The sequence below is a fragment of the Anticarsia gemmatalis genome, chromosome Z, assembly GCF_050436995.1.
Source record: "Anticarsia gemmatalis isolate Benzon Research Colony breed Stoneville strain chromosome Z, ilAntGemm2 primary, whole genome shotgun sequence".
Lineage (NCBI taxonomy): Eukaryota > Metazoa > Arthropoda > Insecta > Lepidoptera > Erebidae > Anticarsia > Anticarsia gemmatalis.
In genome coordinates, this window is record NC_134776.1 from 2,766,889 (window position 1) to 2,784,357 (window position 17,469).

Here is a 17,469-nt window from a genome sequence, read left to right on the forward strand (position 1 = left end):
TAATTCCGTGTTCCACTCATTTTTAATCTCAGATTTCTTTTCATAACATCTTGAAAACTGTCGCGAATAAAATAAACTACCATCCAAGAATCTTTTGATATTTATTTCCTAGTTTAAAACCTGAGTTCAAAGGCTGGGAGGTGTAAACACATATCTTTATGAAGTTTTACACCGCACTGGAACGCTAGCTATGAGTTTTATTGAAAACGCTCGGACACCATCCCTGGTGATCGTTTTAAATATTTATTATATGTTTTATAACTTAGCTTTATGGACTTTAAAGGGAAAACGAGAATTGAGAATGCGGTGGATTTAAGTTTTATAGTCGTTCTGTAGATTCTTAACACTTGTGGTATGTTTTGATTTAGTTCTTTAGATAATTTAGGCTTAAATTATGTAAAAGTATGTTACGTACAAAAGTAATTTAAAGATTCCCTCAATGTTATCCTTTCTTGTGTCAAGTTCTTAAGAAAAAACGGGTAAGAAAAAAATTCCTTTGGAAACAATATACACATAATCTTAACGCAAACATAACATGGTTGTTCTTTAAGGTTTTACAAAAGTTACGCTTCAATTACTTGCGCGACAATGGGTCCAAAATCAAACGCACCCGTAAGCCCACTTGACCCACAACTGGGCAAAGAAATCAAAGTAAAATATACATGTTCGTATTGACACTTTAAACAACAATACGAAATCAAAGACTGCTCAAAAAATCGAAATTAATGTTTTTAAAGGTCGGCTCGCACAGGCCCATAAGTATCTACCCTTGCGCTCAGGGACCCTTGAAAAGGCAAGACCTTAATAAATAAAAGAAAATTTAAAATTCAGCATCTTTACAGTGGATGAGACGTCTCGGATTTATCCCAGCCACGAGTCATCGCTTTCGACTTCGGTTTGTAAGGATTGAAAATACTAGTGTGTATGTACTGTTTAAATTTTGGGGTTAATCTATTTTAGTGACGTATGTAGTTTATTTATAGATATTACTTGATTAGCAAGTTGAGACGATGTGGGGCGACGATAATTTGTCTTTTTTTTTTAGACGAAGCGCGATTTTCTGCATTTGGTAGATACTATTGACTAGAAAACGTTAAGCATTTAAAGTTCCTTAAAGTAAATGGTTCCTTCGAAATACGCTAAATGCTCTTACCATATTTTTTTACCTATAGAAGCTAAGCTACTCAGTATGGAGAGTCGCTAGTGGTAGCAAAACGACCCTAGCCAATTTATAGTTGTGATTATTTTAAATTAAACAGTTCACTACTTTGATACTACATGTAGTATCAAAACATTGACACGTAGATCACTTTTTTGGGAGAAAGAGTACTTTTTTTGCAATTCCAAGAGAATTTTACAACCAGCCAGTATTCTCAAAATGACTAAACCCAACTAGACCGTGATAACAGGCATTTAATCAGTGAATGCTCTCCGTGCAGCGTTCATGCAAAGGCTGACCACGGCGGAGATTGCTTACAAATTGATTGGTAATCGTGAACCGGTCACTGCGTTCTACTTTCATGTGCATAGGGAAATACAGCAGGAACAAGGCCCTGTCTATGATTCTTCTTTTCTTTGCAAAAAGTACGTATTTTGATGCCTCTTCTAAGGGTCAGTTGTATTAGAAAATATCTATATGTTGGTCAACGTTAATCAGGGCAAAAGCTAAGTTTTAACCTCGTAGCGATATTATGAATTTATTGTAAAAATTGGCGTAAGTACGTTTGAAAGGACCTCAAATAAAAAACAACAGTAAAATAATTACCGAAGAGACAAATCAAGCGATCTACCTATGCACTAAAAATAAAAGTAATTTATTTTGATGTAACCAAAATTCACCGTTCAGGTATTCTCTTCCTTCAAAATTCAAGCAAGATTCAATCTGTAACATTATTGCACCTCAAGTATTCAATTTTGTTTACAACAAAGCATCCGTAAGCAAAAATGCTCGGTCAAATATTCCTTCTATCTTTCGTCCAAAGAGCAGAATCCTCAAGCATTGTCTAACGAAGGAATTTACAATTGAAGCTCTTTGAAATTTAACGCATCACGGAATACGGGGCAACTCCTGAGATTATCCGAAGCTGTTGTTTTATATTTGAAGGTATGATGACAGTTGATGAAAAATGATTTTTAAAGTGCCGGTGGTTAGTTATATACATCGTTAAGGAATTTTGAAATATACTTCGCAGTTGCGGTTACATCTTATATCTGGGGGAGAAGCCATTGCTCAACAGTGGGCAACCCAAGAAAGATAGATTAAAAATAAAGTTTTGGTTAGGACAATGCGTGATTTTGGAGTGGTTATTGTTGCATCGATAATTAAATTCTACCGTACATAAAGTTTAATATAGGCTTGTTAATTAGTAAAAAGGTTGTTCAACAGTACCCTCAACTAAATTATAGTGATCAATGAGTACTGACAGCATAAGACTAAAGAAAGCAAGAATGTCACAATTATTTTCAAATTACAAAATAAATAGATCAGCGTGGAGGTAAAGTATAATAACCGCTAGCCCAGAAACCTATCCCAAAAATATTATCACCAGAAAAATACAAGAAATAAAATATCCGAAACTAAAGTGCACTCTATTTGAAATCCATACACAGAAAGGACCGCGACACGGTACACTTGAAGACCACAGAAAGGTAAACTTTAAAATATTGCACGTTCAACTCCGACGAAGCTTGCATCACCAATTCTTGAATCTATAAAATCATACAATATGGGCCGGAACTTTATATTTCGAAGTGAAATGTCGCCTTTCATGCAAATGTATTTAGTATTTTCGTCTCACGTTGTTCGTACCTACATTTCTATTTTAGTTTGTGTTACTTTTTTAATGTTAACCATAGACAGAAAAGTGCAATTTTTACCAACTTCCTTTGCCTTATTCACATCTGTATAAAGGACCGCCGGTAACGAGAACTACACATCTGAACTTTTGCTTATACTTACGTTTAAATATCGCGACTCATACTCGTAATAACACTATTTATACGATATATTTAAATTTTAGGTTAGGTTAACTTTGTTGTTATAGGGCAGGACAATATTTCCGCTCCCGCATCATCTGTCATACAGCTGAGTATGAGTTAATTTAAATACATTCATAGTCTATATTTGACTCTTAGTCTATAACCATCCAAAAAATATCAAAATCGGACCAGTGAGTCGCGAAAGCGTTACCAACTATCGCATTTATTACATTAGTATGAATTTAAAATCCACGTGGGTTTGTGTCCAGTAGTTTTATATACTTCACAAGATATTTCTGTATATCCTCTCCATTTAACGTAGCATTGAAACATCGAGTTTTAATTGGACTGCTTTATATTCCATAATTATGATATTTTAACATTTATTTTACGACTAAGATTAATGGGGGCAGTCAATAAACTGTTTAAAATTATATTTTATATAAATGCTAAATTGAATTTAATTTATAGTCTTAATTGCTTCAGATCTCTGGAGTAGCAACATATCATGTAGTACTCTAAAAGACTGGACGTTGGAGTCTTGGATTCGAGTTCCGTCCTAACCACAAAAGTATCATTTTCAACATTTTTATGACGAATTGCGTAAATCGTCTTGTCTTTTAATAAATAAAAAACCGCTTTAAAATATAGTTCGTAGTTTAAGAGAGTCTCACAAACAGACATACAGTTATAGAAAGATAGTTTTTTCGATATGTACAGATTATTATGAAAACTACATATAAAAAGCTTAGTACTCAAATGTATCCAGTATTTATGTATAGCGCAGACGAGACGAAATATTCAGACTATTTCAGACAAGGTGACACATAGCACCAGACGAAGACTACGCAATAACCATAGATTATCAACCTCCTACCGAAGTGACATCATTTTCATAATTGATTATGTATATTGGATTTTCTACCCTATATTTTGGAACAGTGGGAACGTTGCAAATTACTCAAACTAGATTCTTAGGATATATGCTGATTTGTCCTTGGTTTTTTGCTTCCGAAGACTTTCAAGAGTAGACTTCCGATATCCTTAGGTATGTTCTAGGATGCCGCGGAATGTCTAAGTCAAAACCAACTGCGCCATATCTAAAGTGGAACATACACGCTTTTTTATAGCATTTATAGTTCGGTACGTACATACTATTAGGAATAATTATTAATCAGTTAATGTCAACATTTGAGACCTCTACGTTTTTCCCAAAACAACGACGGTCACCTAGTTTGTCTTGGGATAAAATCAAAAGTATAAAAATCAGCAACCAAAGCAATTAAGATTATAATTTATAGTGTTTTTTTTAAATACGGCTAGTAGCTGGAGATATTGTCAAATAAATCACTCCGACACATAAAAGAGCGGAATGCCAATAATAAGTTTCAATCGCTCGAACTATTAAATTTTATGTTCGCCGATTTATCAAAAGCTTTGCGCATTTGACAATCAATTATCAACACGTCAAACATTTATGAAATTGCATACTAATTGGTGTTTAAATTGTCGGTGAAAGCAGCCTGTACCGCGGTCAGGTCGTAGATGGATAACCAATGACAGTTTTTATTGAACTAGGTTTTTAGAGGTCGAAGAATGTAGAAGGTAGAAATCGAAAAATTGGTTAATCATCGAACTTTTTATTTGATGTGCGTTTTAAACTATCATAACTACCTTAATAGATTTAGAAGGGTAAATTTCTGTCTTTCGCTAAAAAGGAGAACTCTGCCCTGCAATAAGACAGTCATGGGTAGAAAAGAAAAAGTCTTTCATATTATCAGATGGGTTCCTTTCAAAAATGCAGCCCGGAGTTTGGTGTCGTGCCCTGTATATGGCTATAGGGTCGCCTCCTATTTCGTAAGACTATCATTTTTAAAATCGATACGCAGGTGCACTTCATACACCTCTGCCTCCACCTTCGGGTGTAATAGGAGTGATATTATGTATGTATAAATTAATAAACTTTCTCACAAAACTGAATATCAAAGGAACGTCGCGTCTCAAAATTTACGTGGCAATTCTATGACACCAAGATTATTATAAACTATATTACGTTATTCTTTTATAATATATGGTCGTGCGTACAACGTTCGTGGTCTCTGTCTGCTAATTCTGACATGAGATTATTTTTATTATTGTCTTTAAGATTATTTTCGATGTCAATGTCAATAAAACTGAGAGAGAATTTTCGTATAGGACGTGTTCTTACTGGAGTCACTTTTGACTTTTTATCTGTGCTATACTTATATTATAGGTGCGAGTATGTAGATCTGTCTATAAGTCACGTTTTCTAACTAAAGTATTAATTGATTTTAATTTATAAGCGATAATTGTAGACCCCTGGGGCAAAAACAGGTACTCTTTTTATAATTCAGGACCTAGGTGATTGAAATAAAGCCGCATACTTTAAAATGTTCATTTTCTCGTTAAATTTCAAAGGTTGATCTTATTATTATTGCCCTGGTGGTCCTCATCAGTCATTAACTTACAAATAACTAAGACTTTAAGTTACTAAAATGTTGGTATAATTGGTGCAACACTACCAATTATTTTGGTACAAATTATTAAAATGTTCAATACAAAATTTAATTAATACAGTTTTTGTTGATTTTGCTTTGTTAATTGGAAAAAATCGAATACTGATACTAACGAGACCTAGATTAATAAAATAACTGATTGCAACAAATTTAGTTTGTTTGTTTGCTAGCGTAATTGGAACTACAGTAACGATTCTAATCAAGAAACGTATTCGCAAGTACACGAAAATGTTACCAACTCGAGAGAAGTCAACAAAATCTAGTTTAAGTTAAATTGAAGCCACATTTCCGTATTTCTCTAAATTAGTAAAAATTAAAAGTAGTTTACTATTCAAGTTAAACTGGCTTTAAAAGCGCATTTATTCAATAGCACACCTCCGCATATATTCGTCCCTTTCATATTTCTAGAAGCAGAGAGAGCAACGAAAGGCGCTCTTTTTTAAATCCACATGGTTTTAGCAGATTCGCTGTACTTTTATTCAAACTGGGAACAAAAGCGGCTGTATTCTGAAAGCCGTGGCGGAGTCTTGCAACGAATAATCCCTGGATTTTCGAAAGCAAATGTACTAGCGGGTATTCATCAAAGCTTAAAATTTTCGCATTGATGGATCTCCAGTTTTTGGGACGTTCTGGTACTTTAGGCAGGGAGCCAGTTGCAGCCACCGGTCGGTAAACGATCAGTGAGGTGAGCTACCTGTAGTACGGTCACTATGAAGGCTCATCGCTTAGTGGTTTTGGTGGTGTGCGTTTCCGTGCTTTAGAAAGCACCTGTTTCTGTCTTATAAATCAGGGTGGGAAATGAAAAGGGCCTTAAAGGAAGATCAATTAACCTGTACACATTGATTTTTACAAGTAATATGATAAACTTATGAATAAGATGTTTATAAAATATTACCTTTTTAATGCATTCACACTTTCATAAGTTTACGCGCGCAAAAACAAAAACAAAACAAACTCATTTTCCCACTTATAACAGAAAGAAATTCATAACATTAATACCAAAAACATAATTTTTCTTTCGAAGAATTTGCTTTGATATACCTGCTGCCTAAACTGCGTATCACTCAAATTAACTGATAAAGTATGCATGCTTGCTTTTATGTTTCAAATGTGTTCATAAAAGTGGAAAAATTACGTAATAATTTTTACGATGTTTTCCTTCATCATTAAAATCGTCAATCAGATTCTGAGGTTACTAATTAAGAGGGTCTTCGTAAAATATACGTCACTAAACTGAGCTTAAATCTTTTTTTTATGTGGTTAGTGATGTACCTAGTGTTAAAGTTGTTGAACCACCCGAGTCTCTTTACTTTGCTTTTACAACTTCTATCTTCATAGACACTAGTCTAAAGTTTTAACGTACCATCTGGAGAAAAGAAACGTTCAAGTGGTACTGCTATTTAAAAATGTCGTAATATTTTATACCCTGCAATAAAACATCACAACTGCTGTCTTTTGAGCCTTTTTAAAAAAGGTGTTCTTCAATAACATTGATGTACTGAAAATGTGAAACGAACAAAACTATTTTTAACTTAAAAATTCAAGAAATATATCTAAATAACGTCCGGCAGATGCTTATAAGATTTAAACGAAATTCTCAAGATGGTAAGTGCTACGAACTATTGGTGATGTCCGGGCTTTGCGGATAAGTTGGTCACCATGTTGATGACGCGCATTACCACAACGAACAATTATCCTACTATTTTTCAGATTATATTTTGAGAATTGTTTCTTTATCCGGATCTATACAGTGGTACAGGACAACAAAATACTGAGACTAGGTGTTAAAAAAATCGCTGCTGAAGAAGTAAAACGTTTTTAGTGCGGGAATTGTCTTTTTGAAAAGATCTTCACAAGAAATAATATTCGTTGGCAGTGTTATCCCACCTTATACTATGAAATACAATAATTTTATGAATGCGCTCGTTATACCGCGGTGTCGACACGACGTGGCCCACGCATGAGACGCAACGTCACAGGTGTATTATAATATGCTTGAGACGATACACGTGGACAACTGCTGGAAAATTGAGACTTTTCGATGGAGTTGAACCTTTTAAAGTTTGTGGTTTGGTTGGTTGAGTGTTTGAAGTTAAATAAATTGATCGTGCGGTAAGGGCTTGTGTCATAAGAATCGCTACCTTTTTTCGTAGTAAGTTTTTTGGTAAAGAATCCGTAATGATTGGTAATTAAACTGCAAAATAGTATAGGATAGTGATATGCCTAAAAAAATATTAGCGCTAGCTCTATTAGAAAATATTTATCATTACATATTACATAAATGTATCAAAATCATTGAAGGATAATTAACACAGATTAATCTCCCGATTAAACGAAAATCACCACAATTTTATCAAAAAGAACTATCCCACAAAATGCGACGGGCCGACCGTCTTCCAAGAAACGCTACCTCGAAGGAAATAAGAAGATTTACAAAGATATTTTTAACGTTGTACATTAATTTTGTACTCTCAAGTATTTTGTAGGCGAACAATCTGAGAGTGAAACATAATTATTAATTGTTTCCAATTATTGCGGAGCGCTGTTTTATTTAGTATTAATTATGCTATTTGGGACAAAGGTTGAGATATTATCTGCAGTGAATTGCTACTTGACATCTTTTTGCATTGTGATTTAGTGGTTTGGGAGGAAACGACTATCGGTATAAGTAGTCGTTATAAACTTGTAGTAACATTCTTATTGTATCGGGAATATTATATGATAACAGCATATGTTAAGGCCTATTCAAAACCGGGACATGCCAGGAAGAAGATTCCATTACTGCAGCAACTCTCAAAATCAATCTGTATTTGCTTCAGTATGAAGGCTAAAAAACGTGGATTTTCTACCACTGACTTAGTGGACTGCGCGTATATCTAAACATACCATTATATTGACTTTTAGTAAAATGATAGTACAGAACTATATCGCTTTATCCCTACAATTTAGTCAAAAGTACCGTTATTGCATCAGATACGGTGATACCATTTCCATATTGTCATTCCCAGAATTTCGATCGTACATTCAATAAAATAATTCATTTACAAACCAAGCTTAAAAGGCACAACAAAAAAGCCATAAATAAACAGAACGACAAAAAGCAGGCAAATCATTGAACAAGCATGTGTACACGACAGCTTGAGGGCTGATTATCAACATTAATTAAATTGACTGTATTCGCGGCAAAATCAACACGACGAACGAACATAATTGAAATGTTGATGACTTTATACGAAACCGTTTTATAACAACAACAAGCGGATAAATAAACGAATAAATTCAAGATCGTTTGTTTGAGAATAGATGCCTATTGTCTTGTTGTTTGATGATTTGACAAAGGAACGTTTCTGGTTGTTGCTGTGTGGGGAAGACTACAATTTAAAGCAATGGCATCTTTGCAATATTTTAGGATCTGCACCATTCAAAGGCATACAACGCCACTTGCTAAGATAATTTCAAATGGACATGAAAACCCAAACTAGAATAGGATCTTTGAGATATGTTATCAGAAATGCGAGTTGAAGGTTTATAAAAATAAAATCTGTTAAAAACCAGCCATTATTTAAGGGGAGCAAAAAATCTCGGAGTAATAGGATTAACTGGATAGTAAAAAATTCATGCGATAGGTTTTAGGCCAAATGGCGCAAAATTTCGAGCTAAAAATGAAATTGTACAAAAAATTCGATTTGAAAATACAATATAAAGTGTAGCTGTAAATAAAAAGCTAAAACAAATATTTGAATGAACAACGGTTTGCAATATTTGTGCAAGTGTTGAGGTTTCGCTTTGTGCTGTTAGTTTTAGGATTATTTGAAACAAGCACGGGAGTTTTCAAACTACTTATATTTTGTTATTTGAAAGTTAATTTAGATAACTTCTTATTTGAGGAGATATATTATCTTATTTGATATTGTTTGTGTACTTTTTTGAGACTTAATATGAGTTAAGAAACTTTATACTTACAATTAAGGATAACTTAATGCCAAATAAAATTGTACCCGTGTTAAGATTTTTCTTAACGTACTTATAAGTTGGTATTTAAAATTGAATGCGTGATTTTTTAAAATTTTAATATCGTATAAAACAAAAGCCGTGAAATTTGAAAACCATTATAAAACAACGGACAAAACTATAAGAAAATACATTTAAATGGAAACAGTACTCTCTGTATGACGTGCGAAAAAAGTTTGTTTATAATATTTTTGTTCGAAAAAAAATTGTTCATCACAAGTGTTACTGCAATGACATAAAAATTGGCGCCGCGAATTTTAACTAAACATAATATTACGGTCAATTGAACAGTGATAGCCGAAGAGTCTATGCATCCGTCTCCCACGCAAGTGGTCGAGGCTTCGAACTGAAGGCAACACACCAATGACATTTCAAAGTTATGTGTGTATTAGAAATAATAATCACTTGTTCCAACGGTGAAGGAAAACATCGTGATGAAACCTTGCATACTTGCGAGTTCTTTAACAGTTCTTGAAGGAATGCAAAGTCCCCAGCCAACACTTGGCCGGTGCGGTGGACTCAAGGCCTATCCTTCCCTTATTTCGGAAGGAGACCCTTGCCCAGCAGTGGACAGTGGGTCATTTTTTTTGTTATGGTTGGTTCTGTTCCGAATCTTAATTGGTTCAATAATACAGTATGCGGCAAATGACTTTGGGTCTGAATATAGCAGCAGGCCAATGCGAGGTCGAAATATATATAATTGTTGATATATTCAGAGACGTCCAGTTATATGACGCTTACTTCAATTGGCATTTTAATTATGTTTTTTTGCAGAATATCGGTGTTCAGAAGTCAGATAGTGGATAGACCGGCCTTGTCGTCTGTAACGAAGACAAAAAAAATGAACAAGAAAAATAAAAGTACCTGAATAAACGTATACTAAAGAGCAATCTGTATTTTTCTAAGAAATACCTATATAGAAATAAGTAAAGAAATAAATTCAAGTTAAAAGAATCCTGTATCATAACTTAAATTAAAACTGTTTTCTGCAAAAGCCTTTGGGAGTTTAACTGTGGCTGAGAACGCTTTGAGCCTTTGCGCGAGTCCAAGACCATTGTCTTTAAGCTGTTTGAAGATTAAATGACAAACAAGATTCTTTTCATACTTATTCTTGGTTGTGCGAGCCAATTATTATTCATGCTGATTTAAATAAATATGAATTGCAATTATATTATAATGTGGCTTTTGACCGTGACTTATTTTGCATGGGTTTCTACTTAGAAAGTACTTGGAATTTGAGGATCTTCTGTCGATGTTTCTATATCATCACAGTAGTACCTTCTACATACCTATATCTTCTTTGTTTGAATATCAAGCTATTTGTAGGAATTGTTTAAGTTTTTGTTTAATTTTTGTATTTTTCGATTTTATGATATACGCTGAAGCCGCCATTTATTTCCAGAACTAGAAAATCTTATTTATTCTATAATCTTCAAAACGCAGCTTTTGATAAATTTATCACATGTTTAAAACTTTTGAATGCAACTCATTTTTTATTTCAAGAAAAGTCAAGTCGGTATTCTTAAAAACTTCTTCATGAAACTTATTCCTTCAATACCTTTAACAAACCTTTAAACAAAGCACTATACTTGTGTAACTATTCCACTAGAATCGTAACATCCGCAATCTAACCAATAATTATGAATGAAGATACTTGTTAAGTGTATCGTGGGCCTTACCGTGGGCTTGTATCAAGCGTGGTACGGCCCTAAACTCCGACCTGAACGACGCCTGCACTGAGGGGTGCAAGCGGGATACACGTGTTTGTGTACGTCTCTCTCTATGTATACCTCAAGGTCGAATCTTTTGAGGGTAACAACATCGTACCGCTCTTTACTGGGTATTGGCAATGTGTTACATTCGCATTTGCCAAATACGGCTTAATACGAAGCTTATGTTATTTACTGGACAATAATAGACAGGTTGTTGCTGATGGAGCAGAATTTTCGCTCGACTCCAACAGATTCCGGGACTTCGAGTTCAGAGGTAGTTATATTTTCGAGACTACTGAAAATATCTCATCCTTCGACCACGTTTAAATTAGAAATCAAGTTACGTCTAGTAAGTTACAATCTGGATTAACTAAGATCTTGTATCTTGTCATTGTTTCAACTAACAACAGCAGAACGGTTGACTTTACAATTCAATTGACTCCTCTTGACACGTGGCCGTTCCCCGATCCTAGCTCCAATTCAAGAAACGTTTCCAATTTCAATAGCTTCTGGTTCTGCACTAGTTGCCTCTCCGCAATTCCCCAGCACTAATTTACTTTTAGACGCGAGACATCAAATTAATTGCACTGCAGTGAATTCCAGCTAAAACAAATTCGTGAAAAAGATACCAAACATTATTACCTATTCAGTGGGTTAAAGGGAAAACTTTGACTTTTAAATTGTTACGACATCTGCAATGTAACATGTGGTTCTTCCTAATGCAGAAAACGTGGATATAGTCGATGTGACGTAGACGCCTCGATAGCGGTCTAGGTTCTTTGTGCGGGACGGATTCGCTTGAGGGTGGGCTGAACTGAAGAATGCGGCGTGCGTGCGGGTGGCAGGGGGGCAGGGGTGCGGGGCGGAGGGTGCGGCAGGGGGATGCGTCGGTGGCGCGGGGCAGCGCGGGCCGAGCGCGTGCCGCAGTAGCGTGGAGGCGCCGCCGCGGCCGCTCGCCACCACTGGGCTCCCCACGGCGTCTTGCCGCCGCCCGATTCGAGCGCGGATCCATCGACGCGCCGAATCGGCTCCGACGCGCCGCTCGCACTCAAAGGCCAGTACTTCCCGCCGGGAGTTCCCGCGTATCGAACGCCAAACTACATGTGGACGATACTTGCTCGTCCCTAGAAATGTCATCGTTACCGCAAAAAGCGAGTTCAAATTTCGGCTAAGAATGCAAACTAATTCTTGGAGGGTCCGATTTGGACAAAGCCGGCCTTCGTTCTTAGGCCCACTAGCTCGAACCATCACCGAAATATTTTTCGTGCCGACTTCATTTAACGAATAGTTTTCAAAAATCATATTATTGTCGTTATTACGCATTTCGGCAGGCAAAGTTATCGTCCCTACCGAATATCCAGTTCAAGTTATGTAAATGGTGAATTAGCCTTCAATTGTCATGTATCATGAAAAGAGATAGTGTTTGCGGACTCGAAATTGGTAGGTATGGATATTGAATGGATTTTAAATAATAGAGCGGGGTGACGGATTCATTAATTTTTAAGTAGAAATTTGAGTTATCTAGCTGGGCGTAGGTACTGTGTATCTAGCACGATATCACACCTTTAAGTGATATAAGCAATTTGTTACATTAAATATAGTTTGCGGTAGTATTTGAAATGTCGCCAAGGTTTCGGCAGAAAGCACCAATTACAAATATTAACGTCACTAAATGCACCATTAGAACATTATATATTCCTATTTCAAAATTTTCTTCATATTAAAAGTTTTAAATTCCGTGATCAATGAATTTGATGACATCGTACTTACTTACCTAATCTATATTTAATCTGTGACCTTATGTATATCCGTCAGCAAAAGCTTTTATTACTTACCAGCTTATTTTTTTCTTTATTGAATGAATCGCTGACTGTTCGTCTTGTCAGTGTCGATCTGTTGATTAGTCTTCTCTATTTCTTAGACTTTCAATAAGTATTCACCACATGCTTTACAGTTCAGATATTTTGTAACGCAATGTTGGGGTTTATTAAAACAGTTAGCATATTTCCTCGGCCGAGAATTTATTGAATTCTTTTTTTTGCTAGGAGAGTCTCGAATTCGGTATTTACTACATAAGTACGGGTACTTAAGTCTAGATGTGTTGGCGTTCAGCTAACGACTTCGTTATAACTGTTCTGGTGACATGGAACATATGGTATTGCTTCGAGCAGTTTGTGTACAAGGTAGGTACCAATGTCATTTATTATTCATACGAATTTCATCCATACTTTCAAAACCACACTGTAATCATACAAAAGTACTTCCGGAAAGTACTTAAGACAAGAGTTGCGGAAGTTAAGACCCTCTAAACAAAAAAAAACAACTTAAATAATTCATAATTCGAAATCTTCCAACGGGAAAATTCGTTGGAATGCGGGTAAAATATTATTCTTAAGAACTTCAATGTTAAACTGATCATTATTTTCTACCGAAAATATTAATTTGGATACGCGGAAGATGATCGCCAAGTTTTCATGCGAAAATTCCGCATCTTATACCCAAGGCGTTTCGTAATTTGGTTTACGTATTCTCACAACTCGACTCCGCTAAGCTTCTAATTTTGTAGAAACAAGAACATGTGCTTATAAGGTATTATGCAGTTTTCGAAATGCTTCAAATTGGAGTGAAGTGTTGCGAACTTTTTGGTGTAACTTGCCGAATGTCGGTTTTGTTTGAGCCCTTACATTTAAACAGCTAGGTTTGGGTAGAGTTACTCTTACCAGTCAAAATATGCAATTTTTTTAACAATAGGCAATCCCCAAAAGCAGACTTAAACCTTAGTTTAAAACATATTCTCTTCGAAGACAATATGAAAATGCAATACAAGCTAGCAGAAGCTAAGTGTTAGTCGCGCTGAACTAGTTATTAAACAGTAAACTAAAGTTTATTATCGACACTGCCGTCAGTCGCGACACAAACATTCTTAGCGAAGATGCTGCAAACTTCGGTTTCAATAATATTGACAATAATGTGTTGGTAACTTATCATTTTGAGGTCACACATTGAGAAGGTTTGAATCAAAATAAAATGACAACTGTTATAGTCGTTTTGAAAACTAGACTTTCTTTAAAAAGGGAAAGTGTGTATTAGATAGATAAGTTGTTATAAAATAGCAAACATTTTACAGGCTGTTTCCTCGACCAACTTTTAGACCTTAAATTCTTAGCTGACAAGACATGTTTAAAGAAAAGTTATGTTCATAACTTTTCAAAAACAGTTGAATATCAGAACTATAAATATATTTATTTATTACAATATTACAAAATTTTATATCAATAAAAATATAGTTTTGAATTAGTCTTAGTTAAGTTTACTATTGTGTGTTTACTAACTAATTCAAAACTATATTTCATTTGGACCTAAAAATTTAGTTCCATTATACTTCGAAATCAACTAAGTCCATATTGTTGCCACAAAAATATGTAGGTAATTGTGTCCCTTTATATTCACCGGCACATAAGGCAGTCGTCAAAACAACGTATGTGATATTGACATTGTTACAAGTCGTTTGTTAATCAATATTGTTTAAACTCGGGACTGTAGGCCGCTTTATTTTTGTAGGTGAATACCCTTTTATTCGAGTAATATAAGTTTGAGATGTTTTATACTAGACTAATTATTGTAATAATGTATTTGTCTTCAATGGCGGTTCAGGAGGCACATTCAAAAAATTGCCTGTGAATTAAAAAAATATACTAGGGGAACTAGGCACTAGGAACTGATAGTAGTTTTAGTAACTATTAGAAATATTAGAAAATACATTATTATATTATTTTTGTAGGGTACTAATGCAATTTTTGGCATTTTTAACCTTCTGCTGGCGCTTTACTAAAATGATAATTTTGTACTAATATATTTTTACAACTATATTAATAATCAATTACATTATAGTAGTATTCTATATCATCTTCGTCTATCGTCTTGAAAGACAAGTACTTAATAACCTTAACAACCAAAACTATGATTTTCTTTATTCGTCACTTGGACTATATTTAGGCCATCCCTAACACAATCTTACTGCACCAAGATTAGATTGATTAGTTCAGTTGAGCTGTCAAACGATCTATCAATTAAAGCTTCATCAATTATTGTCTCACAAACGAATACGTTGCAAACTGGAAGTAGCCGTGTCTGTATTTACTATGTATTTTGTATAACTTGTAGTGTATTTTTGTATTTAGATTTTATACTTATGTATAAAATTCTGTAAGAGGTAACTTATGATAATAATAAAAATTGTTAGTTTTGGAGTTCTTCAAAAGGAAACTTGTTAACTTTTTTCTGATGACAATAATAAAAATGCTATAGATTATAAAATTTTATTGCATCAAAAAATTTGTCGCAAATTTTAAGCAAACCATTTTACAAACTACTTATACAAAGGTGAAATTGGACTTAACTGTAATTTGGTAACTATTATTTACACAATTTAAGTAATGAAACAAAACCAAAATAAAATAAAAGCTATTAATTCAAAAACGATATTTATGATAAAAGAAAGGACTCTAACACAGTCAAACTTAAAAATCATCTCACACTCATACAAAACGAATACACAATTATACAAGATAAAACTCCAGTGTTTTCTCAAGTTTATTTCGTAGTAATAGTTAGTACATTTGTAGAGTTCTTTTGACCAAGTTTCATGAACTTCGCTTCTTACATGCGAACAATTTTAAGGAACCACTTGTCTCTGCACTGTATTATGCCTTTAATGGGAACTACTTCTTGAAACTACCTCGAACTTGAGAAAGCTTATGAAAATTTCTGAAATTTTCAGGTTTTACGAAAAAAAATACTGTTGAATTTGTGCCATCTGTTTAGGCACTAATATTATTATTAATGTTTGGGCACAATAAAATTGAGGCTTATACTCAGCAGTAGCTACAATCAGGCTGTAAATAATGATCATGATTACGATACTGACGTGGCATTGCAATAAAAACTCTGATAATATCTTTGAAAAATTAGAAATTCCTTTGATTGAGCACACCAGATCAGATGTTAAGCAGATTGGTTAATTAGGGCTAGGTTTATGCTGTTTTATCAAAATAATATCCAGAAAAAGTAAAGTTAACAGTTGAAAATATACAAAATACAGGGAGAGCACCCTGTATACACAAAACACAGCTATTAAACTATGAATAAGACTGTTACTATAATATTAAACTCGCCAAATAATTAATTACTCGTTTATAATGTTTGTCGAGCGCCGCACTAGTAATAAGTTTGTGTTGGCACTACTGGAAAATGACACAATCTTGCCAACGTAAAGCTTGCTACACATGATTCGGTTCGGCATGTACGGTTCGGCAGTTTTTTATCGAACATCGAAACCGACTCGAACCATACTGGTTGCACTTATTCGGCTTGTGCCGAGCGGGTACTCCTTTGGGTCCGATTGTCTCAAATCAGTTTAAACATTTAGGCGCGGCGATGTCAAGTGGCATTTTTCCCGAATATTTATTCTACCTACACATGTTCGATTGTGCCACCCGTTTAGGCCGATTAATGCCGAACCGACCATGTGTGTAGCAAGCATTACTTTGCTAAAATTCACACGACATTAGTTTCTGTAAATAGATTTAAAATCTTGAAACCTGCGTATAATACACGGCCAAGGTTTTATACGAAGACCTAAAATAAAGACATTGTCGTCAATCTTTCAAATCCGTAGTTTGAGAAGTTTACGAGGTTTTTCTTTAATTTATTATTTTATTTGGTCGAAACATCGGAATAGTTCCTATGTTGACATCGACTATTAATGATGCGAATTATATCTGGACGGAAACGATTTGTAGATCACGAAAATTGCTTTGACAGAGAAGTTGAACATTAGTAAAATGAATGAATGTGATGAATGAAAACGATTCAAACTATTTAAAACACCTTCGATGACAAACTAAAACGCTTATGTAAAACTATCGATCTCACTTTGTTTGCTATACCACAGTATGAATACAGAAAATAATAAAAACACAAAAATTACTTAAACGAAAATGATTTTGGAAAACATAATATATTTATTGTATTTCAAAATTCAAATATCCTCACAGTAAAATGACAAACTAAAAACATCAATTCCTACACTCTGATAGGAAATTCTAGGGTCTAAAATACATAGTCCACAAGATATATCATCTATATTAGTCTAATCAGTCTATTTCTCTCGCAGGCTCTTAGTTACGTCACGTGTTCCGGTAGACGGAACTGCCATTGCCTCCCAGGCG

The 17,469-nt window shown here is 34.6% G+C and overlaps 1 protein-coding gene across 11 annotated transcripts in view; it reads left to right on the top strand.

Moving 5' to 3' along the window:
• Window positions 1-17,469, top strand: part of Sh (Potassium voltage-gated channel protein Shaker) — a 519,456-nt gene that overhangs the window by 328,702 nt on the left and 173,285 nt on the right. The window contains exon 1 of one of the 11 annotated variants that reach the window (XM_076135280.1): window positions 12,156-12,293. The exons of the other annotated variants lie outside the window; for them this stretch is intronic. The gene's annotated coding sequence lies outside the window, so the exon portion shown is untranslated. Of the gene's footprint in view, window positions 1-12,155; window positions 12,294-17,469 lie in introns of those variants that run through there. 11 annotated transcript variants of the gene reach the window in all.